Source organism: Suncus etruscus, chromosome 7, assembly GCF_024139225.1.
Source record: "Suncus etruscus isolate mSunEtr1 chromosome 7, mSunEtr1.pri.cur, whole genome shotgun sequence".
NCBI lineage: Eukaryota > Metazoa > Chordata > Mammalia > Eulipotyphla > Soricidae > Suncus > Suncus etruscus.
The window spans coordinates 45,446,411-45,468,617 of NC_064854.1; the positions used below are offsets into that span (position 1 = coordinate 45,446,411).

Sequence of the window (22,207 nt, forward strand, 5' to 3'; positions counted from 1 at the left end):
AGTTTGTCTTAAGAGTGAAAAATCTATTGGAATCTCTTTTTTGTTTAAAAATTTTTGAGTAATGTAAAAATACAACTTTATGATTTAGAAATAATTGTTGGGATGGGGTGATAGTTCAAAGGGCTTTGCATGTTTTGCAAAGCTTTGCTTTGCATGTGGAAGGCCTAAGTTCAATCCCTGATTAACAGGGTCACTTGAGTACCACTGAGAATGACTCCTACACACTCTGCTGGGACAGTCCCTGAGCACTGTCAGAGATGTGACTTCCTCAAATCAAAATAAAGAAGTAAAAATAATTGCTTCAGTGGTGTTTTACACATCATGTATTTCACATCACTAAAATCATAGATGAGGTAATAGAAAACATTATATTTTTTGTATTTTTTTAAGGGTGCCTCTCAGGCAATGTTCAGTGAATCCCTAGATCACTCAAAGAATAATTGGTGACTCTGGGTGCATGATTCAGTGTTAGGGTTTGGTAATAGAGCTCTACTTGGGCTCAGTAGTACAAGAGGGCACATTCAGCAGTGCTGGAGAGTAATGATGCTAGGGATGGGGCACAGTCCTTATATATGCAAGGCAGAAGCCCCTGAATCCTAAGCTATATCCAGACAGTTTTCTTTCAGTATTTAGCTTGTGACTTATTGCTAGTAACTGCTGATTCTTTGTGTCCAAAGACAAAGCACTGATTCTTATTATCTTCTTCAGAGCAGTAGACAATGGAACAGATATACTCCCCATCACTGTATGGTTTGTGTGTGTTTTTAAATTTAGGTTTTTTTTTTTATTGTATTTTAATGACAAGTGAAACCTTTTAATTTGAGGATGGTTTTGCCATTTACTATTCAATTTATAAGTTCTAATTTAACAAGACATTTTTATGCCATTTTGGGGGGGCACACCCGATGACACTCAGGGATTACTCCTAACTCTGTGCTTAGAAATTGCTCCTGGCTTGAGGGGACCATATGGGATGTTGGGGGTTTGAACCGCGGTTCGTCCTATGTCAGCGTGTGCAAAACAAATGCCCTACTGCTGTGCCACAGCTCTGGCCCCCTTTTATGCATATATTAAGGGTATATTTTATTATTTACCTAGTTTTGAGGAATTTAAATATGGCTGATAAAATTGCTAGATAGTTAATATTGTTTTTCCAAAGTATATTTTTATTCTTTACAGTATTTCAAAAAGTATTTCCTGGTAATGTTATTAGCATTAAAATTTAGTGGTCTATAATTGAAATTTTGTTTTAAAATATATGGTTATTAATAACTATCCCCCAAGAGTAGCCTTCAGGTTTTTATTTTATCTGTCTCTAAAAATTATATCCTTTAGTAAAGCGATGTATTCCATGTACAGAAATTTATTTAGATTAAACATTATTTAAAATCATGCCTACTTAAAGATAAAACATATTTTATGGTAACTGTAAGCTACAGTCATTCTGATGTAAGTAACTATTCTGTGACAATTGTTTGTTTTTGGAAAAAGTAGTATCATTACTAGTATTAGTAGTATTCATTAAAATATATATTTTATAATATCTTTATTAAAGCACCATGATTACAAACATGTTTGTAGTTGGGGTTCAGTTATAGAAAAGCACTGTTGCCTATGTAAAAATGTGAACTACTTTGTTAGAAACACAGGCACCAACCACATATTCAGAATGGACACAGTGATATTAAGTACAGTGTATGCGAGGCATTTATTGATGGTTTTACAAGACCAGGTGCTTGTATACAGGCATTGTAGTCTTGCCATTTCTCATGTACTATGGAGTACTTGGTCTTCTAGACCATTGCCTGAATTTTATTGGGTAACTTGAATGTATGCACCATTTGGGATTGGTTGAGTTTTTAGGATCAGGTTTTAGTTGTCTCTACCCCTTTTTGTTGTGTAGCAGGAAGGTTCTCTTGAGGTATGTGCTTTTTCAGCATGCAGGCAGTTTTGATTTTGACTCCTCTTCTAATATCCTATTTGTTCAAATATTCAGTTAGTTGAGGTCTAAGTCTTAGAGTGTTCTGCCTATTTTTTCCTCAATGAACTTTATGGATCTAATCTCAGGGTATTTAATCTACTTTGAGTTGATTTGTTTAAGAGGTGAGATATGAATCAATCTTTAATTTCTTAAAAGTGGTTTTCTAGTTGTTCCAACACCATTTGTTGAAGAGACGGTCTTTGTTCCATTTCAAACTCTTGGCTCCTTTGTCAAGGATTAATTTACCATACACTTGGAGGTTTGTCACTGGATATTATATTTGGTCCATTGGTCTGAAAGTCTATCTTTGTTCTAATGCCATGATATTTTGATCACTATGGCATTGTAGTAGAGTATGTGGTCATGCTGGAGAATGTCCCATATGTACTGGAGACAGTGTGTGCTCACTTTTTGGGTGATTTGACCTCGATGTGGAGTGATCCCTGAGTGAAGAATCATACTGAGCACTGTTGGGTGTTGCCCAAAGATCAAAACAAACCAAAGACTGGGGTGGCCATATTTGTATCAGACCCCTAAAAAGTAATTAGAGACAGAGATGGACAATTATATAATGATTATAGAATACATGCAGCAATATTTAATATGCATTAGCTCAATATGTATCAAACAAAGCAGCATCATAATATATAAAGTAGTGGCTAATAGGTTTGAAAGAAGATAAATCATAAAGCAATACAATATTAGAATATTAATAGACTATTTTAGGGGCCGGGCGGTGGCGCTAAAGGTAAGGTGCCTGCCTTACCTGCGCTACCCTAGGACGGACCACGGTTCGATCCCCCAGCATCCCATATGGTCCCCCAAGCCAGGAGCGACTTCTGAGCGCATAGCCAGGAGTAACCCCTGAGCGTCACCGGGTGTGGCCCAAAAACCAAAAAAAAAAAAAAAAAAAAAAAAAAGAATATTAGTAGACTATTTTAATACTGACCCCCCCCCCTCACCATTGGACCATTGAGGCAACAAATTATAAGGATGCATTCAATTTAAGGGAAAAAATAAAAGAGCTGGGACTTATTAGACATATATGGGCCATATCTTTTGCTCTATCTCCTGGTTCCTTTTTTTTTTTTTTAATTAATGTCAGATTAGCCTACCACAGTTTCTTTACTTTCCTTTGCTCTGAGCATCCCTCTTAGTATAGCTTTTGCTGAGTTCCAAACATTCTGGCATCTCATTATCAGGTGTTTCAAAGAGTTTTTTTTTATTTCCTTGATTTACTCTTTAGCCCATTAGTTATTTAATACCATATTGTTTAGTTTCCAAGTGTTTGACTTTTTCCAGTGTTTTGTTTGTGGGTTATTTATACAAGTATTGTGGTCTGAAAAGAGTTATTATGATTCCTAACTTTTTTGATTTTTATGGACACTTGTAGGGCATGCCTGTGATCTTTATAGCTTTCTTTTTCCAAACTCTGATTTCTAATATTACTAATAGCAACTGATTTCAAATTATATACTCTAATTGTATGAATTTGAAGATTAGGAATTTAAAAGATTTATTTTCCTTTGTACTGTTAGGTTTAAATTTCACATTCCCTTTCACTTTAAGTAAATTCTTTGTTATTGAGAGATTCTTTTTTACAAAATTTTACAAAATAGGGAAGAATGTCTTAAAACACGAATTTTCCTAATTCATGAGATGTAAAGAAATAGTAATTTCTAGTGAAATATTTAGATATAAACCAGGTATCAATAATGATAAATTTAGAATTTTATACCTACATTTACCTTTTGCATGCTTTTTAGTCCTCCTAGGGTCTATATTTTGTTATGCTCTCAGTCTTACTTTGGCACAGAGAATATGTTATTAAATAATTCCTTTAACTTGATGAACATATTTTTTAGTAAAAACTATGTTTCAACAAAAAATAGGAACAAAATTGTTCATGACTTATTAATATTTAAATCTTGTATTTAAGCTTCAAGTTGGAATATGCTGGTGCTTTGCTACTTCAGTGTTAATGGAAGGCTGATTTGTTAAAAAGAATATTGCCTCTGTTGTCCTGATTGGTCAGCTGTGTATATGTGTGTGTTTTGCAACTCAAGGATTTCAAGTTCTCAAATGGGAAAACACACACACATGCACAAACACACGAACACACACAATACCAAACATTAGAGCCTTTTTGTTGATTAGTTCTGTTGGGTTTCTCTACTCTAGCGTGTTGTAGAGTAGTAAAGAAAGCAATATTTTTGAATTAATAAAATGATGAATTATCTAATTACAAAGTTATTGTGAAATGGCAGTATGATAACTTTGACTGCATTACTAAATTATCTCAGTGACTGATTGTGCCTGGGTTCCATTAAAGAAAAATTTGACATTAAATATTTAATACTAAAAGCAAGCAGATGAACTAGGATTGGTCACCTATGAGCACGAGGACTTGCAGGTAGCTGCTATGTGAGGCATCTCTCTTGTTTATTCAGAACAGTTGCTAGAAATTGGAATTATACCTCTCTATTGGTGTTAAGCAAAGCAGGCAAGTAGCCAAGATCTTTAAACTACATGCAGATTCTGGCATCTAATTATGAAATGCCCATGCATTTATGATTTATACGTTTCTCTTTATTACAATAGATTAGGTCTCTGAGTAAATTCAGGAGACAATTATTCTCAAAAGTATTTTTCCAAGTAAAGTGACATTTGTAGCACTCTTGGGCTTTCAAAACAAAGCACAACAAGTTATTAATGATGATATTTATTTATAATGTTCTTCATTTTTAGCAATTCAGTTAACATTTCTCTTCATTTATGTATGAATAGTCTATTATAAGTTACTTTAGTTTTTGCATAGATAAAGATGCCAGCTAACTTCTGAAGGTGGGAAGGATAATTAGTAATTCTTAATCAGCATTTCTATTTATGCCTGGATTGGTCAAAATTAATTGCTTTTGTAAGACTTATAATGTGATTGGGACTTCTGGTGGAAAAACTTGTTTGCCAAGCCTTTATTGCCTTGTCTGTTTGTATAACTTGCCATTAATTTAGAGAGGTAATATTTTTTTTTTTTTTTTTTTTGGTTTTTGGGTCACACCCGGCGGTGCTCAGGGGTTACTCCTGGCTGTGTGCTCAGAAATAGCTCCTGGCAGGCACAGGGGACCATATGGGACACCAGGATTCGAACCAACCACCTTTGGTTCTGGATCGGCTGCTTGCAAGGCAAACACCGCTGTGCTATCTCTCTGGGCCCGAGAGGTAATATTTTATCTTATTATTTTTTTAATTTTTTAGTGTTTGGGTCCCAAACTGGTGGTTCTCAGAGCTTAGTTCTGGCTTTTTGAACAAAGATCTTTACTGATGGGGAGTGGGGATTGTATAGGTATCAAGGTTCGAACCTGGGTCAGCCAAATTTAAGGCAAGTACCTTACAGAGTATACTATCTTTCCAGTCGAAGAGGTAATATTTTAAAGATGTTAATTTAGTCTTGTGAAATAGTAGAAATGTTTTTCATTGTGTTGGTCTTTCTTCGAGTGGTAGATTCTTTATTAGAGAACTTTCATCATGCTAGAGTTATGTTATCTTACTAGACTCAATTCTCTTGAGCCAGTAGTTGCATTTATCTATTTCTGAATATCTAACAATCAGTAGGTGTTTGCTGACTGATTGAATGAATTACTGGGTAAAGTCAGAGGATAGTATTTATAATCTAAAAAATAAGCCTGAAGAATGAAACACATATAAATTGGCATCATGTATGGAAAATATTCATTAGAACATTAAAACTATGTTTCATTTCCAAGTATAGTAGCAAAATATGTACTATAGTTAATAAACAAAAAACTAAGAAATAATTTGATTGTATAAAACATTAATAAAGTACATATCTTTTGTATTTCTTGTTTGTTTTGGGGACATATTTGCAGAGTTCAGAAATCACTTATGGCTTTGAGGCTCAAGGTCTTATGTGGTGCGAGGTATAGAACTTCAGTTGGCTGCATGCAAGGCAAGCTTCTGACCTGTTGTACTATATCTCCAACCTGATTTATTTCTATTATAAATTTTGACTACATCTGTTATGAATATGAACAACTTCTCATGGGAACATGGATAAATGTATCATTATGATTATAAAGACCAATTAAAGCCTGCTATTAAATTTTATAACTATAAAAATTACAATAGAGATTTTTGATGGTATAAATGAAATATAGTTGTTTGATATGAAAATATGGTAGCTTAGTATATTGTAAAGTTAAGCTGGTTTATTTGGGGATTGCTTCTTTAAGTCAGTTTTTTTTTTTATGAAGCACCGTGGTTAAAAATTTTTTTTGTAGTTTGGTTTCAGTTATCGATTGTATACCATCATACACCAGTGTAACTTTTCTGCCACCAGTTTCCCCCATTTCCCTCTCACCCCCCACCCCGAGCTGTCTTCCGGACAGGCATTCTATTTCTCTCTCTCACTATTATTGTTACAGAAGTTGTTAGTGTGTTATTTCTCTGACTGCACTAACCACTCTTTGTTGTAAGCTTCATATCATGATCTGGTCCTTCCAGCCCTCATCTCTCTAGTCTCTTAATATTATTACCATATTATCTTTTGTTTTTCTTATATGCCACCAGTGAGTGAGACTATTCTGTGTCTCTTTCCCTCTGACTCATTTCACTCAGCATAATAGTCTCCATGTCCATCCATGTATAGGCAAATTTTATGACTTCATTTTTCCTGACAGCTACATGGTAAACCATTGTGTACCACAGTTTGTTTAGCTGCTCATCTATTGTCAGACACCTGGGTTGCTTCAAGATTCTGGCATTGTAAATAACACTGCAATGAAATAGGAGTGCAGAGGGCATTTTTATATTGTGATTTTGTGTTCCTGGGATATATCCTTAGGATTGGTATTGCTGTATTGTGTGGGAACTCAATTTTCAGTTTTTTGAAGAATTTCCATATTGTTTTTCAGAAAAGCTGGACTAGATGGCATTTGAATCAGCATTTGAACCACATCTACGCCTGCATTAGTTGTTCCTGTTCTTTGTGATGTGTGCCATTCTCTGTGGCATGAGATGATACCTCATTGTTGTTTTGCATCTTTCTGATGATTAGTGATATGGAACATTTTTTCATGTGTTTTTTATCCATCTGTATTTTTTTTGAGGAAATGTCTGTTCATTTCTTCTCTTCATTTTTGATGGATTAGATGTTATGTTCTTGTTAGGTTCTGTCAGCACTTTGTATATTTTAGACATTAGCCTCTTATCTGATGGGTTTCGAGCGAACAGTTTCTCCCATTTTGTGGGTAGCCTTTGTATCTTTTCTTTGAAGTGCAGAAGCTTCTCAGTTTAATGCAGTGCCATTTGTTTATCTCTGCTTCCACTTATTTGAACAGTGGTGTTTTCTCCTTTAAAGATGCCTTTAGTCGCAATGCCATGGAATGTTTTTGCCTATGTTTTGTTCTACATACCTTATAATTTCAACTCTTATATCAAGGTCTTTAATCCATTTGGATTTAACCTTAGTGCATGGTGTTAGATGGAGGTTTGAATTCACTTTTTTTGCATATAAATGACCAGGTATCTCAACACCACTTGTTGAGAAGGCTTTTCCTTTTCCATTTTGTGTTTCTTGTCCCTTTATCAATACTTAAGTAATTGTATGTCTGGGGTCATTCTCTGAATACTTAAGTATAGTCCATTGGTCTGAGGGTCTGTCTTTATTCTATTGCCACGCTGTTTTAATGACTTACTTTGTAATACAATTTAAAGTTGGGGAAACTGATGCCTCCCATTCTCTTTTTCCTAATGGTTGCTTTCATGGGCGTTTATTGTTCTAAATGAACTTCAGGATTGTTTGATCCACTTCTTTGAAAAATGTCATGGGCATCCTTAGAGGATTGCATTAAATCTATATACTGCTTTGGAGAGCATTGCCATTTCACTGATGTAACCATCCCAATCATTGAACATGGCATATATATATATATATATATATATATATATGTCTCCATTTCCTTATGTCCTTTTTATTTTTTGAAGCAATGTTTTATATTTGGAGGGTATAGGTCCTTCACCTCTTTATTAGTTAAGTGCAAGGTATCTTTGTTTTTGTGGTGCTATTGTGAATGGGATTGGTTTTGTAAATGTCTATTTCTTCTCTATTATTATTTGTGTATAAGAAGGCCATTGTTTTCTGCATGTTAATTTTGTAGCCTGCCACTTTGCTATATGAAATATTGTTTCTATAAGTTTTTTTGTAAAGTCTATAGGATTTTCTAAGTAGAGTATCATGTCAACTGCAAACAATGAGAGCTTGATTTCTTCATTTTCTATCTGGATGCCCTTGATATTTTTTCTTGCCTAATTGCTATGGCAAGTACTTCCAGTACTATGTTGACTAGGTGTTAATACAGGAGGCAGCCTTGTTTTGCGTCAGATTTTGAGGAAAGGCTTTCAGTTTTTTTTCACGAGCATATTTGTCATGGACTTTTGGTAAATTGCCTTTACTATATTGAGAAAAATTCTTTCCATTACCTTTTTGTAGTTGTTGTTTTGGTTTTTGGGGCACTCCCGGTGATGCTCAGGGGTTACTTCTGGCTATGTGCTCAGAAATCGCTCCTGGTTTGGGGGATCATATGGGACTCTGGGGGATCGAACCACGCTTCATCTTAGATCAGCCATGTGCAAGGCTAATGCCCTTCCACTGTGCCACCACTTCGGCCTGCTTCCATTACCATTTTGTTGAATTTATTATTATTATTATTATTATTATGAATGGTGTTGGACCTTATAAAATTCTTTCTCTGAATCTATGATTGTATGGTTTTTCATATTTGGTTCTGTTGATGTTGTATATTATGACTATTCACAGTTTTTGAGGATTTTTTTTCTATTATTTGATCATTTGTTTTGAGTCTCTTTTACAACTTCTTCTGTTGTATGGAGTTGTTAAGCATGTCATCATCCAGCTCACTAATTCTGTCTTCAGCCACTGTTACTCTTTCCTTTTTTTTCAGAAAATTTTTATTTTATTTTTTTATTTTGTTCATAATGGCTTACATATCTTTCACAGTAGTATTTTAGGTACATATTAACATTGAATCAGGGAAATACCCATCACCAAATTTGTCCTTCCCCCATTCCAGTTCCCTTTCTGCAACCCATATACCCCACAATCACCCCCCGGGCTGCTAGAGTAGGTGGTCCCCTCTTTGTCTAGCTTACTATTAGTGATCATATATCTGTTTGGTCCTGGTACCGTCCCTTGTTTCCCCCTCTATTTAAGAGGTGGAGCTAGATAAATCGAGGTATGTGGTTTCGTTTGAAGGAAAGAAAAGCAATAGATTGGGGTACAAAATAAAAATAAAAATAAATAAAAAAAAGAAGTCAAATACGCTGAAAATGGGCAGAGTCCTTCTAGAAGCTTTCAACCTCAGTTTGAGAGAGGATGTGAACTGTTACTCTTTTTGATAGGCTTTCTGGCAAGGTTTTTATTTCTCCTACCAAATTTTTCAGTCCTGTTATTTCAGTTTGAAGTTTTCTCTTTTCTACTCTCATATCCTTTTGTTTCTTATTTGGCACTTTCAGTTCATTTTTTCTTTCTTTGAGTTCTACGACCATTGCCCACATTTCTTCTCTAAAGTCTTTATCTGAGAGGCTAAATAGGTGATTGGTACTTTTTGGGTCATCAGAGCTACCATCTACATTCACCAAGTATGATGGGGGGGGGCTGTACTGTTTCCCCATTGTCACAGTTATAGTGTGGTGTTTTCTACGTGCTGTGCTGAGGTACATTGACAGGGAGAAATATGAGGCTAAGAGCAGAGCAGAAAAGCTGCAATCTTCTGTCTCTGTCCTTGATTGTGGGGGACTGTTTACCTGGTGGCAACGTGCTTTATGGGTGCAATCCACCTAGTAGACTTCCTTTTTTGGCTCCGTCCTTGAGGGCAAGGTTCTGCTTACCTGGGGCGACATGCTTTTCATGTGGGTGACTTCGAGCAGATTCCCTTTTCTGTTTCAAGCCAGATTTAAACAATTATATCCTTTTCAAAGATAAATAACATCGTTATTATATTTAGGGGTTAGTTTTCATTAAACATTTTATTTTCAGTTTTAAATAGCACATATTTAAAGATTTTCAGATAATTATTTATAAGACATGAAGAAGGAAAGGTAGGAAAGCTAATCACATTAGGCGAATGAATAATGACTTGATGTCTTGACAGTGGTGTCTCAGTGTAATTGGGCTGCCCTGCCTATCATGAACTTATGTCTCTGAAGAGGTTTATTTGGGAGAGTTTCATTTGGATTTGAATCACATGTTTGAAGAAATTATCTTCATAATAAGGAAGGAATAGATGATATACAAAGTGCTTTTTAAATTTGTGGTAATTGCAAAACATCATGTAAGAATGTATATTGTATATTCCCTCAACCTCTATTTTTATATCTTCTATATTTTTAAATTTTTATCTCAAATTTATGTCCATATGACTTTGAAAGGTGTGCGTATGTCCATTGCGATGGAGAAGAATGTATATTTGCTTTATTTTGTTTTATTTTTGGTGTTAAGAGCCCTACAAATGTATAGTCAGTATTTCTGGTTCATTCCTCATGGAAGGCCATTGTTTCCTTATGGATTTTTTGTCTTGTTTTGTTTTTGGATCACAACCTGGTATGTTTAGGGCCTATTCCTCTTTCTAGAGAGTCACTCCTGCTGATGGTAGGGGCAACCACATGGTGCTAAGTATTGAACCTGCCACTTCATGCATGCAATTTATGCACTTTGCTTATTGAACCATTTCTCCTGCCTACGCAGTTTAAATCTTTCCAGTGGAATATCCGTTCATCAGTGTTTTATGCTGATTTTTCTTAGTTTCCTGGGCACACGCTGCCAGTCAGCAGTCATGTCTTCTCTAAAGCATCTAAAGACAAAACTCGCAACCTTTAAATAAAGGAGTCAGAGCTTTCAGTTGGGTCTCCTGGTTTCATATTTTCTTCATACTGTATTCTGTATTATGGTAATTCTGTGTTAGAACTATAATTATAAACTATTTTAAGCATAAGAGCAGAATTTAAAAAATGGAAATCTCTGATGATATTTTTTATACTAAAGTATTGCTGTAGGCAAGACTTTATTTAATTAGAATTTTCTATTTTCATATCATGTCTTACACACTTGTTTCTCATGTACATATCTTAATAAGTGAAGGTAAGATGGGTTGGTGGAGGATGAGTTTTTCATATCAATTGTTGTGAGTTGACACTGTCACAACTGTGTGAAAAGAAAAATAATTGAATTTGTATATTCATTAAGTGAAACTATGGAAATCTGGATTCTAAAACCTTGGGGTACCAAATATTACAACATTAATTATTCAGGAGTCTTCACCTTGGATCTTTTTGTTTTTAAGACATTATTGAATGCTTCCTTTTCCTTTTATGATTCTATAAATGTTTGCATTTGCAGATTAAAATATTTTATGATGCAATTAAATAGGTATGCACTATAGAAGAAAATCTTCCTTTTCATATTGATACCTTTGTTTCTATTACCTTATGAGATGGATAGACTGAAACCCAACTACAAATATGTTTGTAATCATGGTGCTTAAATAAAGATATTATTTTTTTTGCCCCGGAGAGATAGCACAGCGGCGTTTGCCTTGCAAGCAGCTGATCCAGGACCAAAGGTGGTTGATTTGAATCCCGGTGTCCCATATTGTCCCCCGTGCCTGCCAGGAGCTATTTCTGAGCAGACAGCCAGGAGTAACCCCTGAGCACTGCCAGTGTGACCCAAAAACAAAACAAAACACACAAACAAAAAAAGATATTATTTTTTTTTAAAAAAAAATAAATGTTCAAAAAAATGGGGCCCGAGAGACAGTACAGTTGATAAGGTACTGGCTAAAAAAAGAAAAGGAAAAAAAAAGGACTACTGTACACATTCCTAGTCTTGATCATTATGGGCCCTATTTCAAGTTTTAGAAAAAATTTATTTATATTTTGTTGCTTACAGGAGAAAACTATAAGGTTGCTCTGTAGGAAATACAGAGTTTTGTAATAACAAAACTTATTTCTAGCCTTCCCATTTTCTTCTTTAAATATATTTTTGTGCCAGATCTCACACTGTTCAGGTGCCACTCCTGGCTTGGTATTAGGGTTCAAGTAGGAGATGTGAAGGGAACCATGTAGTAAGGATTCAAATCAGAGGCTCCTGTATACAAAGCCTGTACCCCAGCCCTTTGGTCTGTCTCTCCTGTCCTATTCTTGCCATATTTCATTCCCAACTCCATATTTTCTACTACTAATAAACATTTTCTTTTGAAGACTGTTGAACTTCAGATTCATCATGAACATTATTGAAAATATCTTTTCTGGGGCCGGCGAGGTGGCGCTAGAGGTAAGGTGTCTGCCTTACAAGCGCTAGCCAAGGAAGGACCACGGTTCGATCCCCGTCATCCCATATGGTCCCCCAAGCCAGGGGCAATTTCTGAGCGCTTAGCCAGGAGTAACCCCTGAGCATCAAATGAGTGTGGCCCGAAAAACCAAAAAAAAAAAAATCTTTTCCACATTAAATCATATTACTTTTTCACCTTCTCTGTTTTTATTTTTTCTTGGTGTCTTAGTCTACTGTGTCAACCATCTTAGATATTTTGTGGTGTCTCTGATTCTTCTGTCTCTTTTCCCTTTATTATTCGCCTCTTATTGTTTTTTGAAAAATATCTCTTGATTTTGTTGTTTTTATATTTTTGGCCCCTGATCTGATTTAGACCCATTTTATCTAGCTAATTGGGTGTTATCTCTTTGCCTCATAAGTTATCTGCTATTATCAACCCATTTTTATTTAATCTATGTGAATGTGTCTGTGTTACAGTAGATTTCAATATGAGATAAATTTTTATTTTCCACATTGGCTAAAATGCTCTGAAGTATCTTGGCTTAGTTTCCTATCATATAAAATAAAAAATTTTGATATGAAATTACAGCACTCTTTTAGCCTCATTTTCATGCTGTTCCTAGAACTATTATAATTGCTTAAGTAACTGGAAGGATGTAAACATTTTTACTAACTTTCAGGGACTTAATCCATCTGTTGCATTGTCACTTTGCATTATGTCTTTATAATTTAATATAGTTTGTATTGTCAGACTGAAAATAGCAAATATAAATAAGATTATATTGTACTATATATTATATATAATAGTATATATTTTGTTATGTATCTTGTTGAAAGGGAATTGTTTTTGTTATGTTTGTTTGAAACATTTTTCTTTTTTTTCTTTTTTTTAAAATATATCTTTATTTAAATACCATGGTTATAGACATAATTATAGTTCAGTTTCAGTCATAAAAAAAACACCCCTCTTCACCAGTGCAACATTCCCACCATTAATGCCCCCTATCTCCTTCTTGCCCATCCCCTACTTTTTTTTTTTGGTTTTTGGGCCACACCTGGTGATGCTCAGGGGTTATTCCTGGCTATGCTCTCAGAAGTCACTCCTGGCTTGGGGGACCATATGGGACGCTGGGGAATCGAACCGTGGTCCATCCTAGGCTAGCACTGGCAGGGCAGACACCTTACCTCTAGCGCCACCATGCCAGCCCCACTATTTTTCATTTTTATTGAGGTACCATGATTTATAATACTATTCAAGCATATATTATTTCAACACCACACCCATCACTTAGCTCCCACTTAGCTCCATCAGTGTCCCAAAAAACCCTCCCATCCATCCCACCAGGTAAGCTAAATTTTGTAGACAAAATTTTCAGTTCTTATGCTTTTGGCCATTTGTTGTTCCTGTATTATGTTTCTTTATATTTCACACATGAGAGAGATCTCTTTTATTGTGGAGGTGATGAAGTCCACACACACATATAGATAAATAATAAGATAAAATAAGACTAGACTACTAAAATTCCACAAAATTGTAAATCAGTGATCAATTGATATATTTTTTTCAAAAACTGCACGTGTTTTGTAGATATATAAATTAAAATTTAATGTATAAATAGCTCTGTGCAAATAAATTTTTTGATTTTCATAAAATTGATAATCCTATAAATATACAATTTTATTAAGTGTGGTCAAGAACAGTTAAAATATTTTTTAATTAATAATTTTTATTGAGACCAATGAGAATTACATGTCTTTCACAGTTATATTTAAGGTACATCAGGGCAGTGAATTAGGGGAATTCCCATCACCAGTGTTGACCTCTCTCCTTCTCCTGTTCTCAGCATGCAACCCATACTTCCGCCCTTAGCACCCTGGATGCCAGTGTAACAAGTCTCTTTTGTATATAGCTTGTTGTAATTTGGGTCTCCTGACTCTACTGTCGCCAACTTTGGGTTGGGTACATACATCTGATCATTCTTTTTTTCCACTCAATGCTCATGAAGCTGCTTGCCACTGGTACTAACCACATTATTTTTTTCAATTTGTAAGAAGACATAGAAATATGATGCAGAACAAGATACCGTATTTGCCAGCGTATAGACGACTGGGCGTGTAAGATGACCCCCTAATTTTGCAGTTAAAACATAGGTTTAGGCCTATATTCGCTGTATCAGACAGAACGTTCCTGTGCTGCATGTGCTGCATGTGTTCCTTTGCTCATGTACCACAGTGAGCCAATCACAAGCAAAGGTTCAAAGGTTATGCTGTAATAGACTTCCTCTCTGACTCTGGCCAATTTGAGCAGGCTTTTTACAGTGTAGATTTGGTCCAGAACACTGTCTAATTTGCATGCATAAAAAGCCTGCTTGGATTGGCTGAGTTAGAGAGGCGGTTTGAGCAGCCTTGCAGTGATTGGTGCAGGATCGAGTTGGAAAATTCGTGTTGTGGCAATATTCAGACAATTTTCGTTTAGTAGCATATTGAAACATTTTTCGGGATATACTTGGTGTATAAGACGACCCCCGATTTTCGGTTGACTTTTTTTTGTTTGTTTCAAAAGTCGTCTTATACACTGGAAAATACAGTAATTCATGTTCTATGGTTCTGTAAGAAAAAAAAAAAGCATGAGGAACCACTGTCTAGAATCTGTAAATATAAATTTAAAAGAAGAAAAAAGAAAAAAAACGAAGAAAAAAGGGGGGTGGTGATGTGTCAAGATTTTTTTGTTTGTTTAGGCACATTAAATTTTGGGGAAATCAAAAAGGAAGTACCTTTGGCCTAAGAGATACAAGGTTTCTCCACCATTGAAGCATACTACCATGGGATCAAAAGAAAATATGCAAAGGCCTATAAGATAATCGTTTTATGTTTAGAAATATTGTAGGTAAAGCATTAATGAGTAAAGAAACATTTCTTTAGAGATATATAAAAATTTTCTGAATAGAACTCATCATTTAAGTGTACTAAATCCTTAGGTAGCTAGAATAAACAGACTTAACTTAGAGAACAACCTTACTTGTCATGATGTATGACATATTCAGTGACAAAGTGTTGAGAAGTTTTTTTAAAATGCTTCTTGCAAATTTGATTTAAAGGTATGAGGTCTCCAAAGTGTTGTTTTCCTATAAAGCTCTGTGTCATTCTTTTACTTCTATAGAGTATTCTTGGTGAGATGTTCATTTCTTTGATTTTTCCTTTTGTTTGCTTTAGAACTACACCTAGTAGTGTTGTAGGTTTTACTTCTAGCTCTGCACTAAGGGATCATTTCTGACTGGCTTGGGGAACCCTATAGGATGCTGGAGATTGAACCCAGATCAGATGTGTGCAATTTAAGCGCCAAATGTGCTGTACTATCTCTCCAGGTCCAATGTCTTCTGAGTTCTTTCACTATGTTCCATATTCTTCTCTAGCCTATACAGTCTCATTTGATAGATATGCTATGAATCTTATGCAAATCTTATCATTGTATGCATATTCCTTTTTAGATCTTGCTACTCTTAATATTTTTTCTCTGCCTTTTGGGGGGGGGTTGGGTTATACCCAGCAGCTCCCAGGGGTTACTCCTGATTCTACGCTCAGAAATCATTTCTTGGCAGGCTCCGATGCCGATATTAGAACCACCATCCTTCTGCATGCAAGGCAAATGCCCCACCTCCATGCTAGCTCTCCAGCCCCTGTCTTTGCCTTTTTAAATTATGATTACAATATGTTTTGAAGTTTTTCTATGTGGGTCTTTTCTACATGTGGCCCATTTTTGCCCAAGATATTCTGTTTTGTTTTGCTTCTTGTTTGTTTGCTTTTGGATTATACTTTGTTGTGCTCAGGAATCACTTCTGGTGCTCCAAATCTGGGTTGGCTGGATGTACGAACATGTGTATGTAGGTATATGATATAGGTCTATGAATAAAATTTTATTGATATTATATCAGGCATTTACTTTAAAACACTCTTTAAAGGGGCCAGAATAATAGATAGCACAGTGAGTAGGGTGTTTGTTTTGAACATGGTTTACCCAGATTTGATCCCCGGCATCCCATATGGTCCCCTGAGCCTGCCAGGAGTGATTTCTGAGTGCAGAGCCAGGAGTAACCCCTGAGCATTGCCAGGTGTGGCCCAAAACCAAATCCCCCCAAAACAAAAAAAAACTGTACAACCTCACATGAGGTTTGTAACCCATATTTAAAGCAGTGACTCGTGTGTGTGTGTGTGTGTGTGTGTGTGTGTGTGTGTGTGTGTTATGTTGAATATTTTGTTCCTATCAAGAAGGTTTGGATGATCTTTGGCATTTAGCTAATCAAAGTCAGCAAGGAGAATCTTGCCATGTTTTTCTTTTCTTTTATTTTCCTTTCTTTTCTTTTCTTCTTTTCTTTTTTTTTTCTTTTTAAGGCTAGGAATTATGCTCTGAAGTTCAAAACAAATTTCTTTTTAGTTTAGTGGAGTAGAAGAGTATTTTCTACATGAGAAGGAATGTTTAGATGGGTAATTTTGGTATTTAAAGTTGTTCTTGAGGAGCTGGAGAGATAGTGTGGAGGTAAAGCATTTGCCTTTCATGCAGAAGGTTGGTGGTTCGCATCCCAGCATCCCATATGGTCCCCTTTGCTTGCCAGGGGCGATTTCTGAGCATAGAGCCAGAAGTAACCCCTGAGCACTGCCAGGTGTGACCCAAAAACCAAACCCCCCCCAAAAGTTGTTCTTGAAACAACTTTGTATTTCCAATTATAAAGTATTATAGTGTTTAAATGAATTTGATCACTTATATGATTATTAGTACTGATCAGCACTAGTTGAATAGGGATTCAAAGTACTATAAAGCCTAATCATTTATTATTTCCTTTAATGGTTAATACTGTTTAATCTTCCAATCTTATGTTTCATTGTTTCTTCCTGGCAAATTCTTTTTCATTTTCTAGTATTTATTTCAAATGCCTGCTTTTTAGTTAAGTCTTTATCAGTTCCTTTAAACATTTTACTTTTAACAGGAATGGGAGAAGAATTTGGAATTTGGAGAATTTGAATTTGAAGAATTTGGAAGAAAGAAATACAAGCAGATAAAAAATTAACAGAAGACACTTCTTTTATGCCTCCAACTAGGTGATGATATCATTTGTTGATCAGTTTATCACAAAAATCTAGATCTGGTCCAACAGAAATTGAATGGGCTGGTGTCTTACATCCACATATTGTGGACATTTTTCTTCCCAGTTCTTTTAAGTCTTTCTCTCTTTCTTTAGGTAGTTTTGTTTCTAACTACAGTCATGAGTCATATATATTTTTATTTTGAAAAAGTGGGTGTAAAAGAGCACTAAATTTCTACTTTCAATTATATATATGTATATATATAATACTATATATATCAAAATGATCAACCTAATGATCAACCTAAGGACTGGATGGTATATATATATATATATATATATATATATATATATATATATATATATATATGCCATCCATATATATATTTGTTGTTGTTGTTGTTGTTTTGGGTCACACCCGGCAGTGCTCAGGGGTTACTACTGGCTTTATGTTCAGAAATCACTCCTGGCAGGCTCGGGGGACCATATGGGATGCTGGGATTCGAACCACTGACCTTCTGCATGCAAGGCAAATGCCTTACCTCCATGCTATCTCTCTGGCCCCTGGATGGTATATTGAACAGTTTTTTTTCTTAAAATCTTACTTGTAAATTTAATTTATGCAAGTAATATGTCTTGTATAAATAAACAAGGAAAATTTGGAGGTTATTAGCAAGGACAGATTTTGAATCATTTTGTGGAGGAAGATATACTTTGGTGAGATTATTCTCTCTTTTTCTTACTTTTCTTTTCTTTTCTTTTTTTCTTAAAGTATAGGGTCGAGTCCTGGGTGCAGATCCCACAGCTTGGGGAAGCACCGTGGAAGGACCGACTCCAGTTTCTCTTCCTGTGGACAGGGGTCCCGTCCCTGACCCTAAGCCCCGCACTTTTCTTTTCTTTATTTTTGTTTGTGTTTCTTAGAGGCTGCACCAGAGACTCAGACATATGAGGGATATACTTCATATTGAACTATAGCCCTCTTGTAAAAACCTGGATTTCTATGTCTTACCTGTTTTGTTCTAAAGCAGAATGTTTGTGATTAGTTAGAAATGCCTCTTTGGAGGTAGAAATTAATTATTTAGTGTCCTTTACTTAATTCTTGGGTCCATTTGTGCTTACATTACTTACATTGGGATTAGATGGGATCTGTCATGCTTAGTTGTATTCCATAGAAAGATGCAATAGGATTGACTCTTAAAGCCTCTTAGTCTTGAAGCTACTCAGCAAATGATTTTTTCCTTTATAAAATCTAATTAGTATCATTAGGATTATTTTTTACATAGAAAGTAACTCTTTTGCAGTCTGGCTTGCTCTTTTGTAAGTGAAATTTCAAAACTATTAACTCTAGCATGTTTTTCAGTTGACTACATAGAGAACCTAGGAGACAAAATAAAATCTTAAGACTTTATACCCGGTAAATGGAGGAAACAAAAGTGGTATTTGCACAGCCATTTGTCTTCAGGTAGACATTTAATTCACTTCTGATGTCTTTGACACATTGAACCTTTGGTTATTTTATTTCCCTTTGTGACTTATGGAGAAAGTTCATTGTATTGGTGCTTGACTGGAGGAGTATAATAATCCACAGGACAGATCTTTTCTTGGTGATGGAGAGAGCACATCTGAAAATGCTCAAAGGCCATATCTACTGGTATTTAGGGTCACACTGGTGGTGTTCAGGGACTATATGTGTTGCCTGAGTTCAACCCAGAGTTGGAGCTATAGATGTACTTTAAGGCAAGGACCTTAATATTTTTACTATGTCTTTCTCTCCATGGACCCTTGCTTTTTTTTATTTATTTATTTTTTACCAGCATCCTTTTTCATCATCTCATAATGTGATGACATATTTTGATGAATGCACTGTTTTACTAGAATTTGAGCTTATTCAGTAAAATGGAAAGCCAAGAAGAATGTAGACCAGTATATTGTAAACATTATTTTTCTTGAGCAATTTAATTATACTTCTTGATACTGAAAACCTCTCATGCTCTGTTAACGATATTAATGTAGGATGAAAAAATAACTTTTAGTGTAATTGAGATTTTAAAATCTTAGACAAGTAATTTTATACTTTTCTTGTTTGGGTGCTTTTTTGATGTTGTTTTTTTTTTTAAGAATTTTTACATGATAGTTCTTTTCATCTTAATTTTCAAGTGACAGCGAGTATCAAGTTTGAGAAAATATAATTAATTTTCACATTAAAATCATTTCATTTTTTTCTTCCTAACAGCTGCCTTCTATTCAGTACATTGAACATAAGATTCTAGAGTGCCTTTATGCTATCATAAATTTTAAATGTGAATCATTCTTTCTCTAAAGTTTTATGTGTTATTATTGTTTTAAATTTGTTGGTTGGTAGGTTTTTCTAGAGATTGCTATTGTAGTTAGCCAGGGGCATTTTTCTGGTACTGAACTTTTTCATCAGCCTAGTATGTCACTATATATTTAGTATTATGTATTGTGAAGAATTGGATGGAAATTGGTTTGACTTGTCATTCTAAAGTAGCCTGTATTTCAAGGAGAAGTGGGGCAATAGGGTTAAAATAAAACAGGAGTATTCTATTAGAAAGGATCCTGTTAGGGGCTGGAACAATGATTTAGGCTTTGCTGGCATCGCCTGGTCCCTTGACTTCTGGAGTTTTTCACACATTACTTGGCATGACCCAGATAATTCCTAGCACTGCCAGGCCTAAGCAACTATATTTTCTCAGGCCCTAGCATTGGATTATATGGTTGATCAAGTATTACCAGATGTCCTCTGGAAACTTCTTGGGTGATCCCAATAAGAGGGAGGGGCTCAGGAAGAAATTATTTCATACATCTCAGCTCAGCAAATTTGTCTAACTGTTTATGCATTGTGTCGGGAAGGAAAGATAATTAAAGCAGTAAGTTTTTACACAAGGACTAAGAATTAAATTGTATGGTTTTGGATAAGGGTGGAAGCAATCCAAGGTGACATTTGCTGAGGCCTGATGTGTCATGTACATGTACGACACTGTATTTTGGTTATGAGCAGTTGATGGAGCTAATTTAAATTTTCACTGAAACTTCTTAGGCTGACCCATTGACCTCTACTTTTCTGTCTGAGAACTTCATATGACACTCACTTTTGTTGATTCTAATGGGTAATATCCTTAATTATGATATCAACATTTTTACATAGAAAATTTGTATATTGGCTGTTGAGACTTTGTTTTTTCAAAATAAATGGATTGCTTCTTGAAAAGAAACAAAGAAAATGAATAGCCTTAGATTTATATGGTGAGTCTAGGGCTTAAGCTGTTTGGATCCATGAAAGTAGAGACTTTCAAAGAGGGGAGGACCTACATAAAAAAGCACTAAGATCTTAAAAAGAGAATAAATTCAGTATTGAATCTTGCAATTAAAAATCTGCTACTGCTGTGGCTGCAAAGACAGCTCAATAGACCAGTGGGCACTTTGCACCTGGGGGCTTTGATTCTAACCCTTGGCCTTTTGAGCAACATCTCTAGAGTGATTCCCATGCACTTTTAAGTATGGCTAAAAATCCATAATTAAAACCAATCCAAACAAGAAAAGAAAAGAAACTTTCTGGTGCTAGTTTTGTTTGTCATATGGGCTGAACATGTGAAGACTTATTTTTTTAATTTTCAGAATAAAGTTTAATGATTAGGCTTTTTTTTTTTACAGCATGATCACTTGTTTTTCAGAATTTATTGCTCTTACAGAAAGCTTATTATTTTTGTTATTCTCAAGAACACCCATTCTCAATTTACAAAGAAATTACTTTTAGCTGAATTACTCTAATTCATCGGCTGGAAAATTAACCAGTATGATTTGAAGTATTTCATGAGGAGCTAAAAAAAGTTATAGTTACTTAGAATATAGCAAATTTGCTGATTATGATCTATAATCAAATGAAATATAGTTTATAATGAAATTTAGAATGCAAAAGAAGACAATATCAAGATGGTCTTATTTGAGGAAACATTTGCTATTCTGGTAGTTTTTAATGCATTTTGGAATACTAGTCTTAAAAGTTCTACATAATTATATTTTGTTTTTACATATACCTTAGTAAATTAAGAGTGTAGTTTTATTTTCCATTAGTTAAGTGACATCTAAAGTACTATACTAAAACTCTAACCTGAGTTATTATCATTTGAAAAGTAATACCATCAGTTCAGAAAGTAAAGAAGGCAGAACGGTTGCCTTAACATGTAGCTGACTCGGGTTCAAACCCCAGTACTCCATATTGCAGGGGTGGCGAACAAGTTCAACACAAAGAGCCAAAATTTTAAACTGTGAGAGTCAGAGAGCCACACCACGCAGTGACCTGCCAAAACAAACACTCACACAAAAGTATATAATTTTAATAATAATCTATTTAACACATATTGCATTTTGCCATTTAGAGTGAGGGTCAAAATCCTGTTCGCCGCCCCCTTGCCATATTGTTTCATGAACAATGCCAGGAGAGATCTATGAGTACAGGCCTAAAGTTACGTTGTGAGCACTGCTGGATGTGGCCCAAAGAGCAGCAATAACAAAAATAAAAGTTATACCTGTCATATCTATCATACCTTTCTTTTTTTTTTTTTTTTTTTGGTTTTTGGGCTACACCCGGCGGTGCTCAGGGGTTACTCCTGGCTGTCTGCTCAGAAATAGCTCCTGGCAGGCACGGGGGACCTTATGGGACACCGGGATTCGAACCAACCACCTTAGGTCCTGGATTGGCTGCTTGCAAGGCAAATGCCGCTGTGCTATCTCTCCGGGCCCCTATCACACCTTTCAAAGGCACTA

At 35.3% G+C, this 22,207-nt stretch overlaps 1 protein-coding gene across 1 annotated transcript in view; it reads left to right on the plus strand.

Moving 5' to 3' along the window:
• SMYD3 (SET and MYND domain containing 3) overlaps positions 1 to 22,207 on the plus strand; it is an 834,473-nt gene that overhangs the window by 188,872 nt on the left and 623,394 nt on the right. The window lies entirely within an intron of this gene.